Source organism: Giraffa tippelskirchi, chromosome 9 (assembly GCF_054371585.1).
Source record: "Giraffa tippelskirchi isolate mGirTip1 chromosome 9, T2T-mGirTip1v1.2.pri, whole genome shotgun sequence".
NCBI lineage: Eukaryota > Metazoa > Chordata > Mammalia > Artiodactyla > Giraffidae > Giraffa > Giraffa tippelskirchi.
In genome coordinates this window covers 98026154-98052903 of record NC_137283.1, presented here as the reverse complement: position 1 = coordinate 98052903, position 26750 = coordinate 98026154, and the positions used below count along the sequence as shown (strand labels likewise).

The window sequence follows — 26750 nt, the reverse complement described above, 5'->3', positions numbered from 1 at the left end:
TAAAGTGCTGCACTCAATATGTCAGCAAATTTGGAAAACTCAGCAGTGGCCACAGGACTGAAAAAAGTCAGTTTTCATTCTAATCCCAAAGAAAGGCTTTCATTCTAATCTCAAAGAATGTTCAAACTACCATTCAAATGCTAGCTAGGTAATGCTCAAAATCCTACAACTAGGTTTCAACAGCACATGAACCAAGAACTTCCAGATGTACCAGCTGGATTTACAAAAGGCAGCAGAGATCAAATTGCCAACATATGTTGGATTATAGAAAAAGAGAGGGAAATAACAGATAAACATTCCAGAAAAACATCTACTTCTGCTTCATTGACTACGCTAAAACCTTTGACTGTGTGTATCACAACAGACTGTGGAAAATTCTTAAAGAGATGGGAAAACCAGGCCACCTTACCTGCCTCCCAAGAAACATGTATGCAGGTCAAGAAGCAACACTTAAAACTGGACATGGACTGACAGACTGGTTCCAAATTGGGAAAGGAGTACATCAAGGATGTATATAGTCACCCTGCTTATTTATCTTCTATGCATGTGAAATGCTGGGCTGGGTGAATCACAAGCTGGAATCGAGATTGCTGGGAGAAATATCCATAACCTCAGATATACATATGACACCACCCTAATGGCAGGTAGTGAAGAGGAACTAAAGAGCCTCTTGAAGGTGAAAGAGGAGAGTGGAAAAGCTGACTTAAAACTTAAGATAATGACATCCAGTCCTATCACTTCATGTCAAACAGAGGGGTAAAAAATGGAAACAGTGACAGACTTTATTTTCTTGGGCTCCAAAATCACTGCAGATGGTGACTACAGCCATGAAATTAAAAGACTATTGCTCCTTGGAAGGAAAGCTTTGACAAACCTAGACAGTGTATTAAAAAGCGGAGACATCGCTTTGCCTACAAAGGTCCATATATATGTATGGATGTGAAAGTTGGACCATAAAGAAGGCTGAGCACCAAGAATTGATGCTTTCAAACTCTGGTTCCGGAGAAGACTCTTGAGAGTTCACTGGACAGCAAGGAGATCAAACCAGTCAAGCCTATAGGAAATCAACCCTGAATATTCATTGGCATGACTGATGCTGAAGCTGAAGCTCCAATCCTTTGGTTTTTTCTCGTGAGCAAACTCTCTGGAAAAGACCGTGATGCTGGGAAAGATTGAAGACAAGAGGAGAAGTGTGTTACAGAGGATGAGATGTTTGGATGGTGTCATCAACTCAATCGACATGAGTTTGAGCAAACTCTGGGAGATAGTGAAGGACAGGGAGCCTGGTGTGCTCTAGCCTATGGGTTTGCAGAGAGTGAGATATGACTTAACAAGACTATGACTTAACATGATTATGTGACTGAACAAGATTATGAGATTCTTTTATTTTTAAAATAAAAAATTTTAGGATAACATGTTGATTTGTATATATCCAGTAAAACAGTCAATGATTTGTCAAGACAATGCATAAACATTAAGGCAACTGGATTCTATATATATATAAAGGGATGGATATTGAGGAGACCACCCCAGCATAAAACCTGGCATGCTTTCTGTGCTGTTAATTGGACATGGTGAACTAGAAAAAATAGCCGAGTAGAGATCACATCAGTGGACAGCTGTTGTAGTCATCGATGTGAGACCACTGTGACCAGGGGAGAAAACATGCTTTCAAATGGCCAGAAAAACATCCCTAACACTTAGAATTTGAGGCATAAACACAGAAAAAGAAGTGAAATCCACTGGATGGGTTCAATTAGCAGGTGTGCAAAAATATCTGATGAGTACTATGAAAATTTTAGATAAAATATAGTGTTGCACTTAACCTTTTCTGAGCATTAAAATTAGACAAATACTTTCCAAAAACTGAGTTGTAGAGCTGCTGACTTCTGGTTACATCTCCCTTTTACTTTCCAAAATGTTGCATCTTTATTATATTAATTTAATTTATTTACAATGTATATATGTCTATCTCTCTATATATTCTCCATCATCAAATGTTGTAAGTACATTAATAATAGTGTGCTTCATTGTGCAGCATTTCCTGAATTTCAACATTTGATTAGTTTTTCACTCTAAGTCACATGTGTGACAATGGATCACTAAATACATTCTAACTAAGTCATAGATTTTCACCTTCGAAACAGGTATGCAAGGGTTTGCCCTGGAGTGAAAATGATGGTAACTTTCAAACTGGAGCCTAAGTTATATCAATGATACTATATGTTGTCACTTAGTGGGAAACATCCCAGGTATATGAAATATTCCTTGAAAACTTGCATTCAGTGATGTCTACAGAATTTAAACAGTCAAATTTTCTGGGAACTATTAGACGCATTAGTACTAAGAGCCATTTAGAAAATATTATGACATCTTTTGGAATAACACAAAATGTTTTTATAAATATCTCACAATCTCATTTGACAGGTGTTTATTTTTATATTTCAATCTTGTTAATTACATATGCATTAGTTGCTAAAGCTGTGAGGATATTTTTGTGTGTACATGTAGGCATAATAGAATACTGTTCTGTTTCCTTGTTTAGTCTCAGGAAAGCATCTAGAGAATTCCATCCTGTATCTGCCGCCATCAACAAGAATGAGTAAAACACAATTTCAGGCCTGCTGTCCCCAGTCAAACTTTTTGAGCAAAAAAAAAAAAAAAATCTGTAATTTACTCATGTATCTTCTCTTTCAAATTCAACTTAATTTTTTCGTTCTTTCTTCAGCATATATTTGAAGGAAAAAAGTTATTTAAGTCTCAAGAGGTATTTTTCCTCTGAAATTTAGTTTGAGATTCCAGCATTATCACAAGAGCTGAAAACAATAGAAAGGGATTATGGGAGCTGTATGGAACTCTGTCTAACTTCTTTTGCTGACTTCTTTTATTTTTCCTTCTGTATCTGCTATTCTCTTATCCATTTCACTGTCCTTGATTTTACTTTCTCTTGACCTCTGCTCTTGATAACAAACATTATCAGTTTTCCCAAAGCCCACTTAATTCTGAAACCTTTGTCCTTGGAGGAATAAATCTTTATAAAGTATACGTTTTCTTTACCTGTGATCCTAACTTTCTACTTTGAAGAATATAGAGACATTTCAGACACAGGGAGATGTACAGGCTGACTCAACACATTTGTGGGAAATGTCTGATGAAAGCCCCTCATGTGCTTAGCCTCTCTCAGCAATAAATGTCTCACATCAATGGATGTGCTTATGGGGATCGTGGTTATAGAAGAGAATTGGCCCATATAGTAATCATGGGCCAATTACTAAGTATAAACTTAGTAATCAGTTCTGCCTAAGTTAGCTCACTAGCTAGATTTTCTATAAAACACTAAAACATAAAAGATACTATCTGAAGTTTTTAGATTTTCTTGTTTTATTTGTTGTTATTTAACATTTAATGTATCTGCAAGCGTAGATTGCATAATGAAAGACATCCACATTTCTTACTTCCTGAATCATAGTTTCTTACATTTAAGCATACACAAGTGCACATAAACATCTAATTTCTTATTTAAAGACGAATCCCAATATTTAAGATAAAAGATTTTTTTTTAAATCTGACAAATAAGAACTTCTTCCATTCCAAATAAGTGGCATTCTGAAATAAATAAATAGATTGACACGTAACCAATTCAAAAGACTAATGCCTGAATATGAAATGTACAAAAAGCATAAAATCTATGTTGTTGGTTGATACACTGGCAGAGTCAGCAGATAAGTGAATATTCAGATTATTCAATGTTTCCTTAGATTATTTAAGGTTAACTTAGTTGTGTTTCTGTCAGTTTCAGCACCTTTACAACTGCTGAATTTATTGGTGATAGTAACATAGCTGCTGCTGCTAAGTCGCTTCAGTCGTGTCCGACTCTGTGCGACCCCATAGACGGCAGCCCACCAGGCTCCCTGTCCACAGGATTCTCCAGGCAAGAACACTGGAGTGGGTTGCCATTTCCTTCCCCAGTGCATGAAAGGGAAAAGTGAAAGCGAAGTCGCTCAGTCGTGCCGACTCCCAGTGACCCCATGGACTGTAGCCTACCAGGCTCCTCCGTCCACGGGATTTTCCAGGCAAGAGTACTGGAGTGGGGTGCCATTGCCTTCTCCAGTACAATAGCAAACGTAACCAATCCTTTCCTAAAATTAGTTTTCTTCGAAGTTTAGAGTTAACCACCTACAGAGTAGAGAATAATGGTATTACACATTTCAGGAGCCATGGAAACAGGTGCATAACACATTATAAACACATAAAATTTTAAGAATAAGTCCCCAAATTTGTAGCTCAGTGATTGCAACAGCCAAATAAGTTTAGAGAATTTTTTCCCTTCAATATTTGAGGGGAAAAAAGATACAATCAAAACTTTAGGGAGCTTGCAAAGTGGATTTTGGATGTGAGAAACCATGGGGAATACTCCTCAATCCGTTATTAACTTGTGTGTGACCTTCACCTCGTTTCTTAACTTTCCAGTTCTTTATTTCTCCCATCTGGACAACATTATTTGCTTTCCTTGCTGGAATCTTGTGAAGCTTAATTAATGTTTGTGAACCACTTTGACTTCCACAGCTGGAGGATGTTGAAGAAATGCAAATTATTATTGTTGTTATTTATTATTTATTGTTCTCTCTCTAGACTTGGTTCCAGTCTCTGCAGGCTTAACCCCTGAGCCATGGAGACAAATTAATAATAAATGCAGTGCTAGTCTTTCAGTAAATACCAGGATGGCTCAACAGGAAGCAGTTTTTTAAAAAGTCTACAAAAATATTATGCTTACTCTTCTATTGTAAAAGCCATAAGAGTCAATTTTTTTAAAATTTTATTCTTTTTGACTGATTCACCTTTACTGTGAATTACTGAAGATTTTCATTGTGTGCCGTATTTTTATTCAGTTGAAATATTGCCATTTTGGACTAGCAACCTGTCCGCCTAATTTTTTTTCTATTAGGAAAACTATGCCATTGATAGTTTTAGTCTTTTTCAAAAATAAAATCTACTTTTAACTTTAATGAGCCTTTGTAATGGCTGTTCTATTTTGCTGGACCTTTTGGGTTTTTTTTCCTAAGCAGTTGTTCATCTTCTCTTAAAATAGGTTAGTTTCCCTTTTATAAAGTTTATAATTACTATAAAACATGAATACTATTTTGTAAATATTGATTAAAATTAGACATTTTTGTTGTCAATATTACCAAGAGATTCTTATTAAAATTCCTGTTTTATAGAACATGATCCAAAACATGGCTGCTTTTAAAATAGAAATAATATTCACATCTTTCCCAAAGATCACCTTTCCTTCATTACTGATAGACGCCTCATTTTACATTTAGATAACCCTGCAGATCTTGCCTAATGTCTGGGAAAACAGGGTCCTCTTGCTCAGGGGAAGGTTATAATTAGTGAAAGCGAAGCATGGCATCCTCTTTACCAGGTATTCACTGTCACAGGCTCCTTTGATCCTAGGATGTCATGTGCATGGCCAAATCAGAAGAACTTCTCTGATAATCTTCTGGAAAGATTCATTCCTCTGTCTTTACTCAAGAAATAAGTCACTCATGACTTTCCTTTTTTCATAGAGGGATGGTATAGGACATTATGAATGCATTTTCCAGTCATTTTACCACTAGAAGAGAAACATAACTTTTAAGATTTTTATAAAAAGCCACACTGTCTAAATAGACTTTTCCTTATGATGAATGTTTTTATTATTTAAGCTCTCCAGTTTGTCAGTTTTCTACGAGACACGGAAGAAAACAATCTTAACTAACAGACATTATCCGTGTACACCAACCTTCATTAATCTTCTCCTCCATACTTCCATAGCACTTGGAGTAACTACACATAATTTAGTATTAAATTATATGGCAACTTGTATAGCCTGGCATTAGTGTTTATATATCTCCTGGACTAAGTTGCCATCTGTTTGAACGTGGAAGCACTATTTTATCCTCCCTGTGCTTTCCCCTATGCCTTGTACAATGCTGGCTCAGGGGAAGCTCATTACATTAGGGGAAAAACCCAAAAAAGTGTGTAGGCGTGTGGGTTTATGTTGCCTTTTCTTGCCTTAAACTCAAAACTCTATCACAATTCTTCTGTAACATGGTCCTTTGCCATGTTTTATTTTTCCTTAGTGGAGAAGGAAATGGCAACCCACTCCAGTATTCTTGCCTGAAAAACTCCACAGATGGAGGAGCCTGGCGGGCTAAAGTCTGTAGGGTCCCAAAGAGTCAGACATGACTGAGCAACTGAGCACATTCTTCCTTAGACTAATTCTTCTGTATTATTTTCTGCTCCTTCTCTTTCTATGGCTTCTTTGTAGGTATTCAGAAAGCTTTATCTTTGGTTTTATGTGCCTTTGCTACTCTGTTCTCTTCCCTGAAGATCATATCCACTATGACTCATTTACTTATGCAAAAATGACCACTATATTGTGACTCCCAGTCTGATTTCTACCTTGCGTATGTATCAGACATGCCCAACTACTTTGCAACTGGTGCTCAGTCGCTCATTCATGTCTGACTCTTTCCAACCCCACGGACTGTAGCCTTCCAGACTCCTCTGTCCATGGGATTTTCCATGCAGGAATACTGGAATGGGTTGCCACTTGCTTCTCCAACCTTACAACTGATACTTCTCACTGAAAACACAATTGAAATTTGATTCTGCCTTCAGTCACTGAAAGTTGAAGTATTCTCTCCTTCCTCTGAATTTCTATAGTTAAACCACAATCTACAGCTACTACATGCACTGATGATTTATCTCTGCTTAACCTCCTTGAGATCAAGGACTATTGTCTTGTTTCTCTTTAATTACTTTCCACCTATATAAGTCTTATATATAATATGAAATCAGTAAGTGTTTGAATGGATATATGACCACTTTATTCCAACGTGGAAGCATGTCATGTTGAAAAATTAGTTATACTTTCTCTTTTTGTCTTTATATATATTTTAGGATAATTTGGTATTTTATATAAATATATAAGTAAAGAAGATATATTTTCATTATATCCTTAGTATGTAGAAATTCTGATTATGTTTTCAAACTTCCATATTAATGTAGTTCAGTTAAGATCAAGTTGTGGTTTTAGCATTTTTTTGCATGTAATTATATTAAGATTATGTACTTTCCTAAACATGTCAAAAAAATCAGGTATCATATTATTACTGTTTATTCCAAAGGTAAAAACTCCATCAAGCTATTCTAAGAGAAAAACACATGTCTACAGAAAAACCTGTATATAAATGCTTGTAGTAGTATTTCTAGCCAGTATAGTTTTCACAAAATGGAAACAACTCAAATTCCCAAAAACTTATGAATGGATAAACCAAATATGGTGTACACACACACACACACACACAATGGAATATAATATACCATAAAATGAATTAATTACTGACACATGCCATAGCACAAATGAACCTTGAAAGCACTGTGCTATTGAAAGAAGCCACATACAAAGACAATGTATGGCATGACTCCATTCCAATCCCAAAAGAGGACAATGCCAAAGAATGTTCAAATCTACTGTGCAGTTGCACTCATTTCACATGCTAGCAAGGTTATACTCAAAATCCTTCAAGGAAGCCTTCAATGGTATGTGAAGTGAGAATTTATAGATATATAAACTGGGTTTTGAAGAGGCAAAAACATTCACTGGATCATAGAGAAAGCAAGGGAATTCAAGAGAAATACCTGCTTCATTGACTACACTGAAGCCTTTGTATGGATCAAAACAAACTGGAAAATTTTTAAAGAGGTTAGAATACCAGAGCACCTACCTGTCTTCTGGGAAACTTGTATGCAGGTCAAGAAGCAACAGTTAGGACCTTATATGGAAGAACTGATTGGTTCAAAATTGGGAAAGGAGTATTTCAAGGCTGTATATTGCCACTCTACTTACTTAACTTCTATGCAGAGTATATCATGTGAGATGCTGGGCTGGATGAATCACAAACTGGAATCAAGATTGCCAGGAGAAATATCAACAAACACAGATATGCAGATGAACCACTCTAATGGCAGAAAGTGAAGAAGAACTGAAGAGCCTCTTGATGAGGATGAAAGAGGAGAGTGAAAAAGCTGTCTTGAAACTCAACATTAAAAGAATGAAGATCATGGCATCTGGGCCCATCATTTCATGGCAAATAGAAGAGGAAAAAGTGGGAACAATGATAAATTTTATTTTCTTGTCTCCAAAATCACTGCAGACATTAATTGCAGCCGTGAAATTGAAAGATGTTTGCTCCTTGGAAGGAAAGATATGACAAACCTAGACAGCATATTAAAAAGCAAAGACAGACATCACTTTGCTGACAGAGGTCTGTTTAGTCAAAGCTATGTTTTTTCCAGTAGTCATGTATGGATGTGAGACTTGGACCATAAGAAGTTCTGGAGAAGACTTTTGAGAGTCCCTTGGACTGCAAGGAAATAAAACCAGTCATCCTGAAGGAAATCAACCCTGTATATTCACTGGAAGGACTGTTGATGAAGCTGAAGCTCCAATACTTTGGCCACCTGATGTGAAGAGCTGACTCACTGGAAAAGCCCCTGATGCTGGGAAAGGCTGAAAGCAAAAGGATAAAGGGGTGACAGAGTCTGGGATGGTTAGATAGCATCACCAACTCAATGGACATGAGTATGAGCAAACTCCTGGACATGGCAGAAGACAGAGGAGCCTGACGGGCTACAGTCCATCGGGTTGCAGAGTCGAACATGACTTAGTGACTAAACAACAACATACAAATAAATAAATATATGTGTGTTTATAAATATCTCTTTCATGGATCACAGCCTTGTCATGGCGAAAGGTCTTGCATAATTCAATGAAGATATGAGCCATTCAGTACAGGGCCACCCAGGATGGATGGGTCATAGTGGACAGTTCTGACAAAACATGGTCTGGTAGAGAAGGGAATGGCAACAGAACAAAAAAACCCACAGAGATAGAAATTAGTGTTGACTAGAGTCTAAGTAACAAGGGAAGTACAGGGTAGTTGTTAATGAGTACAGGGTTTCTTTTTTGATGATTAAATATTCTGGAATTACGTAGTGGTGAAGATTATCCAACTTTTGGAATACACTAAAAACCACTGAATTGTCATTTTGAAAGGGTGAACTTTATAGTACGTAAATTATATCTCAAAGCCTTTTTAAAGAAAATCCATGAAAACCCAGGATTCCTAGTTTTCAGGATATTTAGACCTAGGACATATCAGGATGTATAGATCAGGCACAGATTTTAACAAAGATGTATTAAGTTGTTTCCAAGTATAAGAGATTTACCAAACAATGGCAATCTACACTTTGTAAATAATATAATATTCTCCTATTATTCACTATTACTTCATTTATGGACTATCTACTACTCTCCAGGGAAGGCTGAATTATAAGTGAATGATGTATGATAATAATTATTATTCAAGAAGTTTAATTGGCTTGAAAATGCTGTGGGGGATTTGAAAAGGATACTCCTCATTCTTCCAGGGTTCAAAGTATTAGACAGGGTTTGCTCTTGTTTTTAGAGGATGAATAAAAGTTTACCAGATGGGATAACTTACTTCATGTGAAGGAAATAAAAATACAAAGGACATCTATGATTAGACAATGATGTGCCATCTCAATGGCAGATTTTAGAATGAATGAACCCCAGTGTAGGAATGAATAGTTACTGCTTCCCTTCTTATGGCAGTCTATGGTTTTCTTGTCTTCTGGCTGCATTAGGAAGGAAACTTTTCCTTTCTTAAAGTAATTCATTTGTAAAAGCCAAGAAATGGTTGAATTTTAACGCATCTATCTGTTCTATACAAAAAACATAGACTGTTTTGCCTTAATGACAGTTGTCAGTTCAGTTCAGTTCAGTCGCTCAGTCGTGTCCGACTCTTTGCAACCCCATGAATCGCAGCACGCCAGGCCTCTCTGTCCATCACCAACTCCCGGAGTCCACCCAAACCCATGTCCATCGAGTCAGTGATGCCATCCAACCATCTCATCCTCTGTCGTCCCCTTCTCCTCCTGCCGGTTGTACCACTAAATAAATAGAAAGTATTGATTTGATTCATAAAAATCCTACTAGAGTTAACCAAAATATATATGAAAATTATTTTGTGCTTTCTTCATATAAGTCATTATGCTAAGAAATGAGGGGAGATAGAAGACAAAGTCTGGTTTACATGATACATGGTATTACAGTTCAAGTCTTTGAATTTAGATCATTTATCAAGACCCAGAAGAAATAACTCTGGAAGTGGGGGGAAATGTCCTCTGCATCTTATTAGCAGATAAATGGTCAGATTTACATAAAAGGATCTATGAGGGGAAGGGAAGGTAAAGAAAAGAAGGCAGAAAAGAGAGGAGAAGGAAAGACCAAGTGGAGCAGGCATTTTAAATAGCACTTTCCACCTACTGTCCTCAATCAAGCCACAAGCTTTAAAATACTCAACTACATTCTGTTCTCCTAGGAATTAGGCTGGGAACACACTAGCTGAGGACACTGCAGACCCCTCGGGTCATTCAGGACAGACCGAAGTAATTGGTGCTTGCCGAAGGATAGTATACAGAGATATTGCTCCAAATATTACTGACTAAATTTGAGCATTCTGCTATATGTCTCTGATAACATTGCTTCTCCCATGCTAAAAACGCCCAAAGTAACTGACAAGCGGTCAAAGATCTCTTTAGGGTATAGTATTTTACTAATTACTCAATTTATCAATGTATTAAAAGTATAACCTACAGTGCTACAATGGCAAAATCTTGAATGCAGAGTCTGAAACACAAACTAAATCTCATTGTGGTTCATTTGTTCTTTGTGACATCAGACTTTCAAATGCCAAGATAATGGGTGTGATGTTATTGAAAATTCAGTCAAAAATCACTGTTTTTAGTCAATATCTATATCTATACCTATCAATATAGATATTGATATATTTTCTCTGAAAATATCAAATAATTACATTTATTGTTTTGTATTATATGCTAAAATATTCTCACATGGCCCTCCTCCCTTTTAACTTATTATTACTCTTAACTATTACTATTATTTTAACAATTATGACTCTTTTAAGAATAAAAAGGAAATGGCAACCCACTCCACTTTTCTTGCCTGGAAAATCCTATGGATGGAGGAGCCTAGCAGACTACATTCCATGGGGTCACAAAGAGTCGGACATGACTGAGCGACTAACACACACACACACAGTTCCCTAGATTTTTTAAAGCTAGAAATAAATCTTGTAACATAACGGAAAGAACATGGATTTTGAAGCCAATGTAGGGGTTTGATTCCTTACTCCACTACTTATATCTGGGTTTTTTTGAGCTTTATTTTTCTGGTCAATAAAATGGAATTTAAATATTTAATTCAAAATAGTGGACTGAGATTACATGTTTAACTAGATATACTTCCCTTCGAGATTCCCACTCACAAGAATGTTCACTAAAATTAAATTATAAAAGTAGAAATAATATGAATCAAAACACTGAATTAGAGAAGAGGACAACTATTACATACAGGAATTTCAAGAAATTTCTGTAAAATGTATTAGATATAGGACAGATTGAAGATACCATAAACTGTTCTCTTAAAAGAAACCCCACTAATAACCCTAAGTTTGGAGCTCTAGGTCAAAATCCAACTTAAATACTTCACCTCCACAAAATTTTAAATTATTGTATTTACAAAAGAAAAATCCTATATGCATAGTTTATATTATTTATTATTACCACCTCAGAAATATCATATACCTGACAAACTCAGGATAGTATTGTGTGAATTCACACAAAAATCAGAGATTTTACTCATTAAGCTTTACTAAATGATTTTAAGGATGTGCATACTAAATCACTTCAGTTATGTCCAACTCTTTGTGACCCTATGGATCATAGCATTCCAGGCTCCTCTGTCCATGGGGATTCTCTAGGCAAGAATACTGGTATGGGTTGCCATACCCTCTGCCAGGAGATTCTTCCTGACCCAGAGATTGAACTCACATCTCTTACATCTCCTGCACTGCAGATTTCTTTACCTTCTGAGCTACCAGGGAAACTCCCTGCATTAGCAGGTGGGTTCTTTATCACTAGCGCCAGCTGGGAAGCCTGATTTTATGGACACCAGTATTCAAATGGCTCAGAAGTAGAGAGTCATCTGGGACATTGCAAGCTTCTCCTTGACCCTTTCTGCAGGAGCTGGCACCTATGACCCAGAACAAATGAAATCTCTCGGTGAGGTTTGTAAGGCTCCTTACACAGTAGAGAGCATTTAACTTATGTAACATCTCTGTTTTATACTCCCCAGAGAATTGTGTCCTCTACATGGCATTCTCCAGGGAGCTATGCCTCGGAGTCTTTGCGTTCTATTTACTATGGGTAATCTTATCCAGAGACTTCTGCCATGGGCATTTCAAAGATGAGGCCTCTTCTGTCTAGCAAACATCATTAGTCTATTTACCCAGAGGTCCTGTAGATAAGAAAATTAGACCAAGTTACCTGCCTTCTTTTCTTTTCTCCTGGGCATCCCTATAGTAAAGTGAATGAATTCATTTCCGTCCAGCTGCTTTAACTATTTCCCTCCTTAAATAAACTTTATTTTTCACACTGCCTTCACATGTTATAGAATGATGCAATCAGATCTATAAGGTAAGAGAGTGAATGTTATTATCTCTGTTTTCAAATAAAGATACTGAGATTCAAAGAGATTGGAGCTGAGCATATCTAATTGCCAGAACTAGCAGTGCTCTTTGGTTTCTCTACTTAAAGCCCTTCTCTCAGTCAACTAGAAGCTAATTGCACTGTCTTGTGGTGATTACTTCAATTGGTGACCCGTGCTTCTGCTCTCCAAACAAAGCCTTTTAGTCTATGTTTGGTGATTTCAATAGTTTAAAAGCAGTCAAATGGCCCATGAGAAGTTGCTGATTTTTCTGGAGAGACTTCAAGCAAAGAAACCATTTATTTGCCTATAATGGAGGGGAAATATATATATATATATATATATAAAAAATACGGTTTCAGAGAGTCTGAGTTTCATTAGCCTTCAAACAGAGCCAGGGCACCTTGATCAAGTAAACACAGTGTTCCTGAGTCCCAAGGAAAAAGTTGTTACCAATCATGCATACCTTGGCTCAAAAGTTGACTCTCTTATGATACTGTGATTTAAAACACTGCATCTAACTGCGTAAGAAAAGACTTCCTTGATTGTTAAGGGATTTGCAAGGGGTAGAAAGAAGATTGAAATGGAAATTTGGGGCATTGGTACTAAAAGGCTCCATTCTCAGAAAGATTCCATCACGCCTGGTCTGCCCGAGCGCACGGAGTTGCACCAATGTGGGAGCCCTCAGGGAAAACCTAGGGAGGAATAAACTGACAGAAGGAATTGTCTTTTTAGAAACATAAATAAACTAATCTCGTGAAAGCGAAAGTGTTAAATCATTCAGTCCTGTCCAACTCGATGTGACCCCATGGACTGTAGTCCACCAGGCTCCTCTGTCCATAGAATTCTCCAGGCAAGAATACTGGAATGGGTTGCCATTTCCCTCTCCAGGGGATCTTCCCAACCCAGGAATTGAACCCAAGTCTCCCACATTGCAGGCAGCCTCTTTACCAAACGAGCCACCAGGGAAGCCCTAAGTTAAACTTGCTTCCTCTAAATAGATTAAGCAAAGGAGATGCAAAAATGAAAAATATATTTGTATATATATATTTGTATTTGTATCTCATGCTTACCTGAAAGTACCCTCAGGCTGGGAACACACTGCTCATCATCAGCGTTATCAAGCCATATGCCCTGGGGTCAGAATGAAATTATCCATTTGATTTACAAATAAACTCATATCTGAGTCCCTTCTTTATGCACACTGCCAGTGATAGAATTGAGTACACATTGCGAGTGTACTCAAGCTCTTGCTCACAGAACATTTTCTCCTGCAAGAAAATACTGAAAATTATGAACACTCACTAAAGCAGCACTGTTCCACACAATGACCTGATGTATTCACAGCTTTCTCTGACAAATTGTTCATAAACTTTCTGCTAGTCCCTGAAGAGAGACGAGCTAACAGCATGATGATTGAAATTCAAGTTTTAAGAACAGAGAGAGCATTTTTTAATCATGGACAAATTATCATCTCAATATTCTTAAAAGATGTTCAATATTTAAATAGGATCATTTCAAGATCTAATGAAGCATATGCAATATTTAATTGACTCATAATTTTTCTTTAGAAAACAGGAAGCCTCTCACACATACATTTTCATTAATTATGTAGTAGTTCTAAAGTTAAGATTTACCTTAACAAAACAATTAAAAAAAAAAAAACACAGAGGTCTTTAACATGCAAAATCAGAGGGGAACAGAGGGCTAAACTCTGTATGGTAATGCACAGTCAGAACCAGTAGGTGAGTACGGGAATTGTGTCTCAATATATGACACGTATAGGTAATGTATATTAGTGCAACTTAAAAAGACCCTTAACTTCTGGTAAATTGTTTTTCCCATAGCTAGGGACAGACAGCTTTCAAAATTCACATTCTGGAATATGGGTTAAGCACTTCTACTCATTTTCAATAACATATACTGCACATAAATAGCCAATATTACTAATAAGTACTTAAAATACTTTAGTTAAAACACATGCACATTCTTTAACTGAGTGCCTAACATGTTAACACATAAATATATTACCTCATCAAATAAAAGTAATATTATCTATATTTAACACATGTGCCATTGTTTTGAAAAAAATCTTTATCTCGTAGTTTCAAGATAAATTACTCAATGAAAACTTCAATTTTGATCGTTCTTTTTCTCAACTCACTCTATGAATTGAAATTTCTATTGCTTCAGTTGAAAAGATGTCACTAATATGTGTCTTCTGTTCCAAGGAGCATTGCTACAGTAAGTAGACCTGACCAACCAGGAAGGATCAGGTGGCTGAGACCCCCTATTGAAGAAGAACTGAAGTCTTTTGTCATGATGACTACCCAAGCATTCTTTGCTCTGAATTTCTGACAGCCACTCATGTACTTTGCAATGCCATTTTCTCAGGTACAGGTGATTAATTTCCATTAAACTTGGGAAAATGATTCAAACAGATGGTTATTCTTTGTTTGTGGCTAGAACTTTAACATGTAGTTTGGGGAGCTGTAAGACAGCTATATTGCACTATGAAGATGAAAAGCAGAGGAGAAAGCCAGTGTGTTGAAAGAGAAAATATGGAAAAGAAGTAGAAACATTTTGGCTACTCCTTGTTCCTAACCGTTTCCCGGATCCTCTCACCATTCCATCCTGGGCCCTGGGAATGTTCCTCCTCTGGATTCTGGGATTCCAAGGCATAACCAGGTAGCATTATAGTAATAGCCATCTTCTCTGTCCCCTTGAGCCACCTTGATTTGCTTATTTAAACCTATTGATAGTTAAATAAGACTGAGGTTTAATAATTAAGACTTTTCAGAACAAATGGGAATGGGAAATGAAGTGAAATTTTTCATATGCATTTTTATAATATTTTAATACCCACTAAATTTTTTAAAAAGAAAATTAGCAAGCTAAAGTTAATATCAACTTCATTTTGCTTGAATTATTGACTCCTGCTTCTCTGTTATCCTATTTTCTGGGGCCTTCTTACAGGGTAGCCTCTCCATTACAGCTTCTACCACATCTTCAGATATTAAAGTAGCTTAGATGTTAGGAGCATGGGGCTTCACATCTTTCCATCTTTGCTATGGCCTGAATGTTTGTGTCTCCCTAAGGTTCCTATATTGAAATACAATAAGTGGTATTTTCAGAGGTGGAACCCTCATGAATGGAATTAGCACCTTATAAAAGAGGTTCTAAAGAGATCCTTCCTCCTTCTACCATGTGAAGATAAAATGAAAAGCCTGCACCCTGAAAGACAGTCCTTACCTGACTATGCTGGAATCATGATCTTAGGCTTCCAGGCTCCAGATTTTTTTTTTTTTTTTTTGAGAAATATAAGTCTCTTGTTTTACAGCAGCCCAAGCAGACCAAGACAGTCTTCCTTGTCAGCACTCAAAGTATGGAGACTTTAGATGATCCCTGGTGAGTAATTTCATCCCAGAATGCCTGCTGGGAGCCCCATTCCCGAGTATCTCCTTAGACCCCTAGGAGATACTTCTAACCCCTAGGTTTATTTTCTTCATCACTTCTTCCTCAAAATTCCAGTGGGGGTAAAAAAATTATTACTTAACATTCACAATAATTTCCTTTTCTGTTCTCAACCCACAAGTTCTCTAAATAATTTCAAGAGGAACAACTCACAGTTTTCTCTTACTTGAGCCAATATTCTCATGCCTACAAATATTATATATTTATCATAAGCTTAGAACTCTCAAGGAGAACTTGCTTTAGGAAGACATTAATGTATTTTTAAGCAATTATTTCATTTTTCAGCAGTGTTTTAGTCAATAAATAAATACAGATTATATGTAATCTCTATGGTATAACAGCACTCATGTTATCAGCAATAATAAATATATAATTATATTTAAATGCTCTCTAGCTTTTTAAGGCTTCCTAGTAACCCCAATTAGTTCAGTTCATTTAACAAATACATCGTCAAAAATTATTAGCAGTGGTAGAGAAAAATACAATCTTATAATCAAACATCTGTTTGAATCCTGGATCCACCACTAATGCCTATTTATAGTCAGGAATCTTTAAGCTGCAAATGACAGGAACACTTTTCAAGCCTTCTTAACCAACCTACCCTACTCTCAGTCAAAACAGAATTTACTGACTACCATTTATTCACTCCACAATTTTTTACTGAGCACTCACTATGTTTTAGGCAATGTACCAGATGCTGAGATCAGAGAAAAAAATCTGTGCCCTCTTAAAGCTTGCATTACACTAGATGGTGGTGAGGAAGGGATCAATACTTATGTTAAGACATGATGATAAGTTTTGCAAGGAAAAATAAAGCAGAAAAGGGGTTAACAGTAGAGGCTAGAGAGAATTAAGGATGGTTGTTGACGAAAGCCAACAGAGAAGATGATATCTGAACATGATGATGGTAAGAGAGTGAGCCATGAGATTTCCTGCAAAAGACTATCTCATGCAGAGTGAATAGGCAGTGCAAAGTCCCTGTGTCAAGAGTAGGCCTGGTATAGTGGAGGCACAGTAGAATCAGTATGACAGGGTAAGTGAGGAGGGTCAGAGCCGAGTTTATAGTCAACTACACTGTATGAGGTGAAGTAAAATACTGCTGTACTTAGGCATTTACTCTCATGTGACTATAAAATAATGCTTCATCTGAGCTATAATAAGATATTGTTAGGACTTTGGCTTTTATTCACATTTGACTCATGTCTCAGGATGGAAATGGGCTGTATGCCAAGGATTAAAATGCTATTATCAGGATTTTCTTTTTCTCCTGTTCTTGGCTCTACTTTCTCAGTTGGCTATTTCTCTCCTCAAGTCATATATATGAGAGAGAGATCCCAGTAACCCCAGAGCTCACATATTTCTTAGCATGAGCAACTTTGGAAGGAAAGAGACTTTTCTCTCCTAGTATGTATGCATGCATGTTCTCCTCAAAAGGCTCCAATGGTCCAGGTAGGGTCTCATGCACAGCTCCACAGTGGGAGACTTGGATCATTTCAATGACAATTTCATCCAAATCACATGAAACAGGATAGTATCCCTTAAAAGAAATGAGTACAGGGTTTCCAAAAGATAGAGGCCTACCAATACTGTGTGGCCATAAATAAGTTATTGTCCATCATCTCTCCAAGCCTCAGTGTCCGCATCAGGAAATTGGAAAATATCACGCCCTCTTTATTTGATTATTGAAACAAATTAGAAAATGTTAGCAAAGTGCTTTCCATTAATGTTCACTAAATGATACCCATTCCTATTATAAATTAGTGACAGATGTCTTTGGAAAATCTAATACATACAACAAAGCATTAATAAGAGAATTTCAACTGTCCAGTTATATTGTAGATTGTTTATTGTATATTGACAAGAGAAAATGGGATCTTAAATATTGAAAACTTCAGGAGAAACAAAGAATCTATTGTTGATAGGGTCAAAACTGGGAAAGGAGTACATCAAAGCTGTATATTGTCACCCTTCTTATTTAGCTTATATGCAGAGTATATCATGAGAAATGCCAGGCTAGATGAAGCAGAAGCTAGAAACAAGATTGCCAGGAGAAATATCAACAAGCTCAGATATCCAGATGACAACCACCCTTATGGCAGAAAGTGAAGAGCAACTAAAGAGCCTCTTGATGAAAGTGAAAGAGGAGAGTGAAAAAATGATTTTAAAAAAGTGATATAAAAGAATGATAACCAGCTTAAAACTCAACATTCAAAAAATGAAGATCATGGCATCCGGTCCCATCACTTCATGGCAAATAGATGGGGAAACATTGGAAATAGTGACAGATTTTATTTTCTTGGGCCCCAAAATCACTGCAGATGGTGGCTGCAGCCATGAAATTAAAAGATATTTGCTCCTTGGAAGAAAAACTATGACCAACCTAGACAGCATGTTAAAAAGCAGAGACATTACTTTGCCAACAAAGGTACGTCTAGTCAAAGCTATGGTTTTTGTCATGTAGGGATGTGAGAGCTGGACCATAAAGAAGGCTGAGTGCAGAAGAATTGAGGCTTTTGAACTGTGGTGTTGGAGAAGATTCTTGAGAGGCCCTTGGAATGCAAGGAGATCCAACCAGTCCATCCTAAAGGAAATCAGTCCTGAATATTCATTGGAAGGACTGATGCTGAAGGTGAAGCTCCAATACCTTGGCCATCTGATGCGAAGAGCCAACGCATGAGAAAAGACCCTGATGCTGGGAAAGATTGAAGGCAGGAGGAGAGGGGACAACAGAGGTAGAGGGCATCACCAACTAGATGGACATGAGTTTGAGCAAACTCCAGGAGTTGGTGAAGGACAGGGAAGCCTGGCATGCTGCAGTCCATGGGGTCGCACAGAGTCAGACACAACTGCGTGACTGAACAACAACAAATCACTGATAAGGTAAAATTATTTAAATCAATATCATCTGGTCACAGTTATTTAAGAGTAAAATGACTTGTTTCCAAACTATAAATCACAACCTTAATGATAACCCGGACATCTGATCCAGTGATTGTTTTTCTCCCCTAATAATATTATCTGAATAGGTATGGCCACAGAATTAAAGGCAATGACAGAAGATTAATGAAAGAGCCTATGATATCAGGCATGTTAATTCCCTTTTCCACGTCTCATTTTTTCTTATCTATCACATGACCATTTGGGAACAAATATTCCCAGAAATCTTTAAGGGGTATGAGCCTTCAAATAAAAACTTTCCAGCATTACACTATATATTCTGCAGCAGCCCAAAAAGTTCTGGAGAGTTGCTTTTTAGTGTTAATACATTCTTTTTTCCTGATTTTTAAAAGTAAGTTATCATGGGAACACTTTAATTCTGCATATTGTGAAGAGAGTCAGGTGTTAGCCTGGGCATTAAAAGAAGAAAAATGAAATTCCAACTTTTAGAAGCCAAGTATACACCTAAAGTATTTCACTTTAATCCTTCATGCCTGGCTTCTGATTGCTTCCAGCTCAGATGGCAGAAAGCAATTTTCAGCTAAGTGCTTAACTCCAGTAGTTTGCTTTCACATCTGGACCTCCAGGGCCCTACTTATACATCCCATCATGTAAAGTGTCTCCACAATTCTCTGCCTTTCTTGGAAGAACACATCCTTGGAGGTTTTACATGGCTTTCCATTTCAATCACTACATTAAGCTCAAAGCGCTGAACTTTTTCTTGCTTTTTCTATTTTATGAACTACTACATTTCTTATGATGAACCTAGAAAAGAAAAAACAATATATGTTTCTCATAATTTAATTTCTGTCACACTAGATGTGTTTATCTGTTTAATCAAAAACAACAGAATTCTAAGATGCATATTACTGATCAGTTTACAACTGCAAAATGGAATTCAGAGTCAGGCAAAATGACTATAACAAATTCTATATGCCACATGTAGGTAGAAACTAAAAGTCTATGGGTGGTTCTGCAAAGATAATCCATAATCTCAGTGGGATAAAGATGAGGGTAAAAGAAGGAATTAGCCATAAATAGTGCATCTTTAAATTTATTTGTTGGAACCAAGAGCATCCTCACGAGACAACACTGTTGCTCATATAAAGAGTCACATAGGAACATGATGGTCAGTGGTCACTTTTGATTCCCTACAATAAGTGTAAAAAGTTTTCCACAGAAATTATGAAAAAAATTCAGAGCATTAATATGTAGTTTTGATAAAGAAATCTGAGGATTTCATCAAAAACCTTGGACCAAATTTAGAAACAAGGAAAGATACATTGAAGAATTTTAGTGGAATGATGTGGCCAAAGGTGAGAGCAGAACAGGTCAGGAACACTTAAACAGAATCTTCATGTCAATACATTTAAAAATGCTTAATTAACTTATAAGCTGTTTAACAGATAAATTTCAAACTCAGGGGAAAAATTTGTGGGTTTTCCATACCTGGGTTTTAATATATATATATATATATTCTTATCAGTAGAAAGTAAAAGAACTGCAGATAAACATTTAAAAGAATGTTAGTCATTGCCAGAAAAATAAAATGAAAAAGTGGAATTGCAACAGAAAACTAAAAGTATTTTTATGTCTCTAATTATGAAAACTGAAAAAGATATAATCTGACTTTGAAAGCAGAAGATGATAGGGTAGATCTCTAAAGGAAGAAAGGTAATCAACTCAGATAAGTGAATACTTTGGGGTAAATGGAAGCATCTCCTAGATACAGCACATATTTATAGAAAGAAATTCTCATTACTATAGTACATATGTATACGTAGTTTTACGATGACATAAACTGGTGCCTTAAAAAAACAAACAAAAAGACCCAAACACTCAAGTTCTAATACTGGCGATTAGCAGGCAGAGGAATTGACTCATTTTAGCAAGATAGGAGCAACTGAGAAAATGACGGGTTTAAGTTGTAGAAAGATTTATTTAAAACACTGTATTCATTTTGACATTGCATATTGTGGTCAAGATTTCAGGTAAATGTATAAGTTTAAAGGTCTCCTGTTGCTCAAACTACACTCATTAAAATGTATCAACAGGTAAATATGAAATGGTCTGCAATTTTTAGATTGCTCATAATGAAAGGTGCTTCATTGCTTCAGAAAACAGCCTTCAGTTCTAACAATTGCTTAGTTATTTCCTCATGACGATCTCTCTAGAGAGCATTTACTTCCAAATGACTAAATTCAGAACTCAAAGATTAATGTGGCTATAAACCATTAACATAACCTAATATATGGGATAGAGCCTTCTTATTTATGCATTGCCCCAAAGGAACACCTCAGTCTTTTTTTAAAAGATACTTTAAACATGCTTATGTTTTTTAAAAAGTTTTGGCCATACCACACAGTATGTGGGATCTTAGGTCCCCCCAGGGATTGAACCCATGCTCCCTGCCTTGGGAGCAGAGTCTTAACCATGGGACTACCAAGGAAGTCCCTAACATGTCAGTCTTACAATAAACACAGCTTACTGTGAAAAGAGCATATACTTTAAAGAGTAAATTTATAAAGCCCACTATTTGTTTTATCATACATTTGGGAAATCTTGAGAAACTGATGATAAGAAAAAAGGTTGAACTTAGAATGACTTCATTGAAAACAACTGCTATTCTATTCTAGTCTTTCCAATATTTAGTTCAAAACTCTGTAGATCTTCTCAGTGTTAGTAAATCCCAGAGAATTTGTTTATTTGCCTACATAAATTATAAAGCTTATTTTGAAATCAGGAAGTATGGTGTCTCCAACTTTGTTATTCCTAATCTCAAATTTTATTATAAAGCTACAGTGATTAAAACAGCATAGCATTTGCATAAAAATAGACACGTAGACCAATGGAACAGATAGAGAACCCAGAAACAAACCCATGCATATATTGCTAACTGATCTTCCACAAGGTGCTAAAAATATACAACAGGGAAAGGACAGTCTCTACAACAAAAGGCGCTGGAAAAACTGGACATTCACATGAAAAAGATGAAATTCGACCCATATTGTACACCATACATAAAAATTAATTCAAAATGGGTTAAAGATTAAACTCAAAACTTGAAACTTATACTCACAGAAGAAAACATGAGAGGAAAACTTCATGACATTAATCTTGGCAATGATGTTTCGGCTATGACAACAAAAGCACTGGCAATAAAAGCAAATATGGACAGGTAGGACTACATCAAACCAAAAATCTTCTGCACAACAAAGGAAATAATCAACATAATTAAAAGAATAGGAGAAAATATTTGTGCATCATATATCTAACTAGGGTTTCCTATGCAAAACATGGGCTTCCCAGGTAGCTCAGAGGTAAAGAATCTGCCTGTAATGAAGGAGACTGCCTGCAATGCAGGAGATGTGGGTTTGATCCCTCGGCCAGGAAGATCCCCAGAGAAGGAAAGGGCAACCCAATCCAGTATTCTTGCCTGAGAAATCCCATGGACAGAGGAGCCTGGCGGCTACAGTCCATGGGGTGCAAGAGTCAGATATAACTAAGTGACTAAACTACCACCACCACCGCCATGAATATAAGGAACTCCAAAAACTCAATAATAAAAAGAAATTAAAAAACTAATTTAATAATGGGCAAAAGATTTAAGCTGATAATCCTCCAAAGACACACAAATAGCCAAGAGGTATATGAAAGATGCTAAACATCACTACTCATCAAAGAAATGGACATCAAAGCTACAATGATGTATCATCTTATACCTGACAGGATGTCTCTTATTGAAAAATCTAAGCATAGCAAATACTCAAAAAGGATGTAGAGAAAAGGAAACCCTTGTACATTTTTGGTGGGAATAAAAAATGATCAAGCTGCTATATAAAACAGTACAGAAGTTACTGAAAAACGAGAAACAGAACTACCATATCATCCTGAAATCTTACTTCTGGGTATATATACAAAAGAGTCAAAATCAGGATTTCAAAGAGATATCTGCACACCCATATTAATTACAGCATTATTCACAGCAGCCAAGATTTGGAAGTTACCTAAATGTCCTTTGATGGATGAATGGATTAATAAAAAATGATATATATTTATTTACAGAATGGAATATTACTCAGCCTTTAAAAAAGGAGATCCTGCCATTTGCAACAACATGGATGAACCTGGAAGACAGTATACTAAATGAAGCAAGCCAATCACAGAAGAAAAAATACATCATTGTTCTACTTATGTGAGGTATCTTAAAGAGTCAAACTCATAGAAACAGAGTATAATATTCCTCTACAGGGGCAAGTGGGAAGAGGAAATGGGGAGTTGTTCTAAAGGTATAGTTTCACTTATGCAACACAAATAAACTCTAGAAATCTGCTGTACCACATTGTACGTATATTTAACGATTGTGTATTGTGCATTTAAAAATTTGGTGAGAGTGGATCTCATGTTAAATGTCCTTTTCACAATAAAAAAATAAAATTGTAAAAACTAAAATACAGCGAAATTCACCATGAAGTAATAGAATTTAGGAACAAAAAGCTCAAGAAAGAGCATTCTACTTACCTTTTCCCTTATATTTATGTGAAACACTATAAATTTTATGGAAAGAAATTCTGTTATGAAATAATTAGTGGTAAAAGCTCTAATTATAACTTATAAAAATTATGGTAGGTTTCCACAAATATTTCCTTCTTTATAAGTCTTTCTTCAGTACTGGTAGATACAAGGGAAAAAGATGAGCAATGATATTAAAATTCTGTATTTAGAATACTCACTAATATAAATGGACAGGATACTTTCCTTTCTATTACCATAGGTTATCTAAGATCTACAAACTCAAACATGGAATTAGGATTTGATAACAATTTGACATTGGTTAGTCCCACTTTCTTATAGCGATTTCTTGTTGACCTCAAATAACAAAAAGCAAGGGCATTAAATCTGCAGGCTTGCCTTGTAAGAGAATGTTTAGAATAAAGCAACTTTTTTCAAGGGACCAAATACATTCTTCATTTTCATGACAAGGCTTCTTGAAAATAAATCAGCATTATAAGACAAGGCAAAAAAACAAAATGAAACTAAGATGAATGCTTTGCTGCAATACCACTGACCTTAGATCTGGACAAGAAGGGCTCCTTCTGTGCCTTTCACTTCAGAATACCCGCATATCACAAAGACAAGGCACCTAGAGACATTTTTATTCAATCTCACAAGTGGATTTTTGTTTTGTTTGTTTTTTTAGGGATGGTGTGTCTGGTTAAGTAACTGACTAGCAGATTGAGAGGATTACTCCAAGAGTGAGCCCCAAGGCCAGAGAATGCAAATGTGAGTGCCTGAAGACTAGGGTGGGGCGTGGGGGGAGAAAAACCACAACTTTTTACCCTGGAAAACTGGAAAACATATATAAAGTTGTTTCTCAAAATCATCAAATGATGGATCTCAGACTGGGTTCTGCCAACAATCAGACAATTGTGGTACTCCCCTCCCCCTTCATCTTTGATGGTCTGCTTGAGGGAGGACAACCTAGAAATCCTGAGCTAGAAAAAGAGAAGTGAGTGGATGTAAATACACTGACCTGGGCTCCGTGGGAAGTTTGTCTGCTTTGTCTTGCGGGTGGATTCAGATCTGGGACTGAGTAGAGCTTTGCTTTTCCTGTTCCAGCAGATCCAGTTCACTCAGGGCAGGAAAGAGCTCCTTCCAGCTTCTGGTTATAAGGACCATCACTAGGCAGCGGACTGGGACTCCTGGGTGGGAACATGAATATAGGGGCATGGATATAAATTGATGTAAACATTCAAACATATAGGAATCTGACACAGTGGTCAGAGACTGTGCACTTTTACTCTGTACACGGATGAGCATATTCTGTATTCTACAGGCAGATTCAGGAAGATTCTGCAGTTTGTCCAACTGTTGTACTTTCCCTACATTCTGATTTCCCATAGTCTTTTTTCCTCTCAAATTAATGAATAATCTATTTTTTACTCTAATAACTTATCTCAGCCTACTCTAAAATTTTCCCCACCAAAAAAAAAAATAAAGAAAAAAATATGTGTGTATATATATATATATATATATATATATATATGTCTTACATCTTTCCACTGTGCCCTTGGCAGTGTCCTGTTCCATGCAAAAGGTACTTTTGGAAATGTCTTTGAATTGTTAGAACTGCTAAGGAAGGCTCAATCGGACCTGCCTAAGCTGCTTAGACTCCACTCCTCCGTGGATATTAAACACACATTGGGGAGTCTCAGGCTACTTGTGAGCGGAAGGGTAAGAGCTGGCAGCCTGGATGCCTGGGATCTTAACTACGCACTGAAACCACAGCCTCTCCCTCCATTTCAGAGGAAATCTCATAGCCACTTACATAGTTACTTCAACTTAAAAGAAGTTGCTGACTCAGACTTTGCATTTGCCTGATAGTATGTTACCACTTTATCCTTTTTTCCTTATCGTATCCTTTTAGATATTTATTACATTTCTATTTATTTCATTTCCAGTAAAAAGGCAGGCAGGAAGCAACATTAAAAGCACTGTAAATTATGGAGATACGTCAGTGAACAGGAGCTCAGCAGGGAGATTAAACTTGAATTTTCTAAGACAGAATTCTTGTCAAATCTTGACTGACAGAATAAATAGTTAACGTTTGTTCAACAGGCATAGACAGGTATGTACGTAATATTCTTCCATCAAATTAGAACAGGAACATGGCCTGCCTGGAGCTTACCAGCTTAATTTCTACAGAAACTCTTCAAGTGGGTGTTTTTTGTTTCTTTTTATTGAAGTTTCAGTATAATACAATATTATATTATTTTCAAAAGTACAACACACTGGTTCAATAATTTACAGATTATGCACCAAGGTTATTATAACATTACTGACTATATTCCCTGTCATATCCCTGTGACTTATTTATTATTAATATGTAACTTGTAGTTTGTACCTCTGAACCTCCTTTACCCATTTTGTCCATCCCCACTACTCTCTGGCGACCATTAGTTTGTTCTCTGTATATGTAACTTTGTTTCTGTTTTGTTATATTTTTAAGTTATTTTCCATTTATTTATTTCTTATGCTACTCATAATAAACCTGTCAGGTAGACATTTTCATAGATAAAGAAACTCAGAGAGTTTAAATGACTTGTCTTAACTCACTCAGTAATAGCAGGCAATGAAATCTCTTAACATCCTGTTTCTCTAGATTTCACATAATAATATCAATATTAAAATCAAAAACAGAAGACATGGTTTTAGAATAAAATTTACCATGTTACACATGTCAACAAAAATATCTGAGAGGTCAAGTTCTCTCTTTTTTTTTGAAATTTTTTATTTTGTAGCCTAATGGAATCCAATTCAATGACTATATAAATTTTTTTATTTCTTATTTAATTAGTCCAACTAGAGAAATAAAATTATTAAAATACATTATGTGTATCTTGAATCTAGATGATGAAAATAATTATCAAGTACTTTCCATTTTGTCAAATTTCTAAAACCCATGGTTTTAGAAAGCAACAAACTTTAGGCTTTCCCTGGTGGCTCAGTGGTAAAGAATCTGCCTGCCAATGCTGAAGACATGGGTTGGATCTCTGGTCTGGGAAGATCCCGTGTGCTGCAGAGCAACTAAGCCCTGGCACCACAACTATTAAGCCTGTGCTCTAGAGCCCAGGAGCTGAAACTACTGAACCCATGTCCTGCAACTACAGAAGCTCAAGAACCCTGGAGCCAGGTTCTA

The 26750-nt window shown here is 36.4% G+C and overlaps 1 long non-coding RNA gene across 1 annotated transcript in view; it reads right to left on the bottom strand.

Moving 5' to 3' along the window:
• The window catches only part of LOC145522057 (uncharacterized), a 141285-nt gene that overhangs the window by 74452 nt on the left and 40083 nt on the right, over positions 1-26750 (bottom strand). Inside the window, exon 3 of the long non-coding RNA XR_014065879.1 lies at positions 24585-24753. This is a non-coding gene — a long non-coding RNA (uncharacterized LOC145522057). The remainder of the gene's footprint in view (positions 1-24584; positions 24754-26750) is intronic.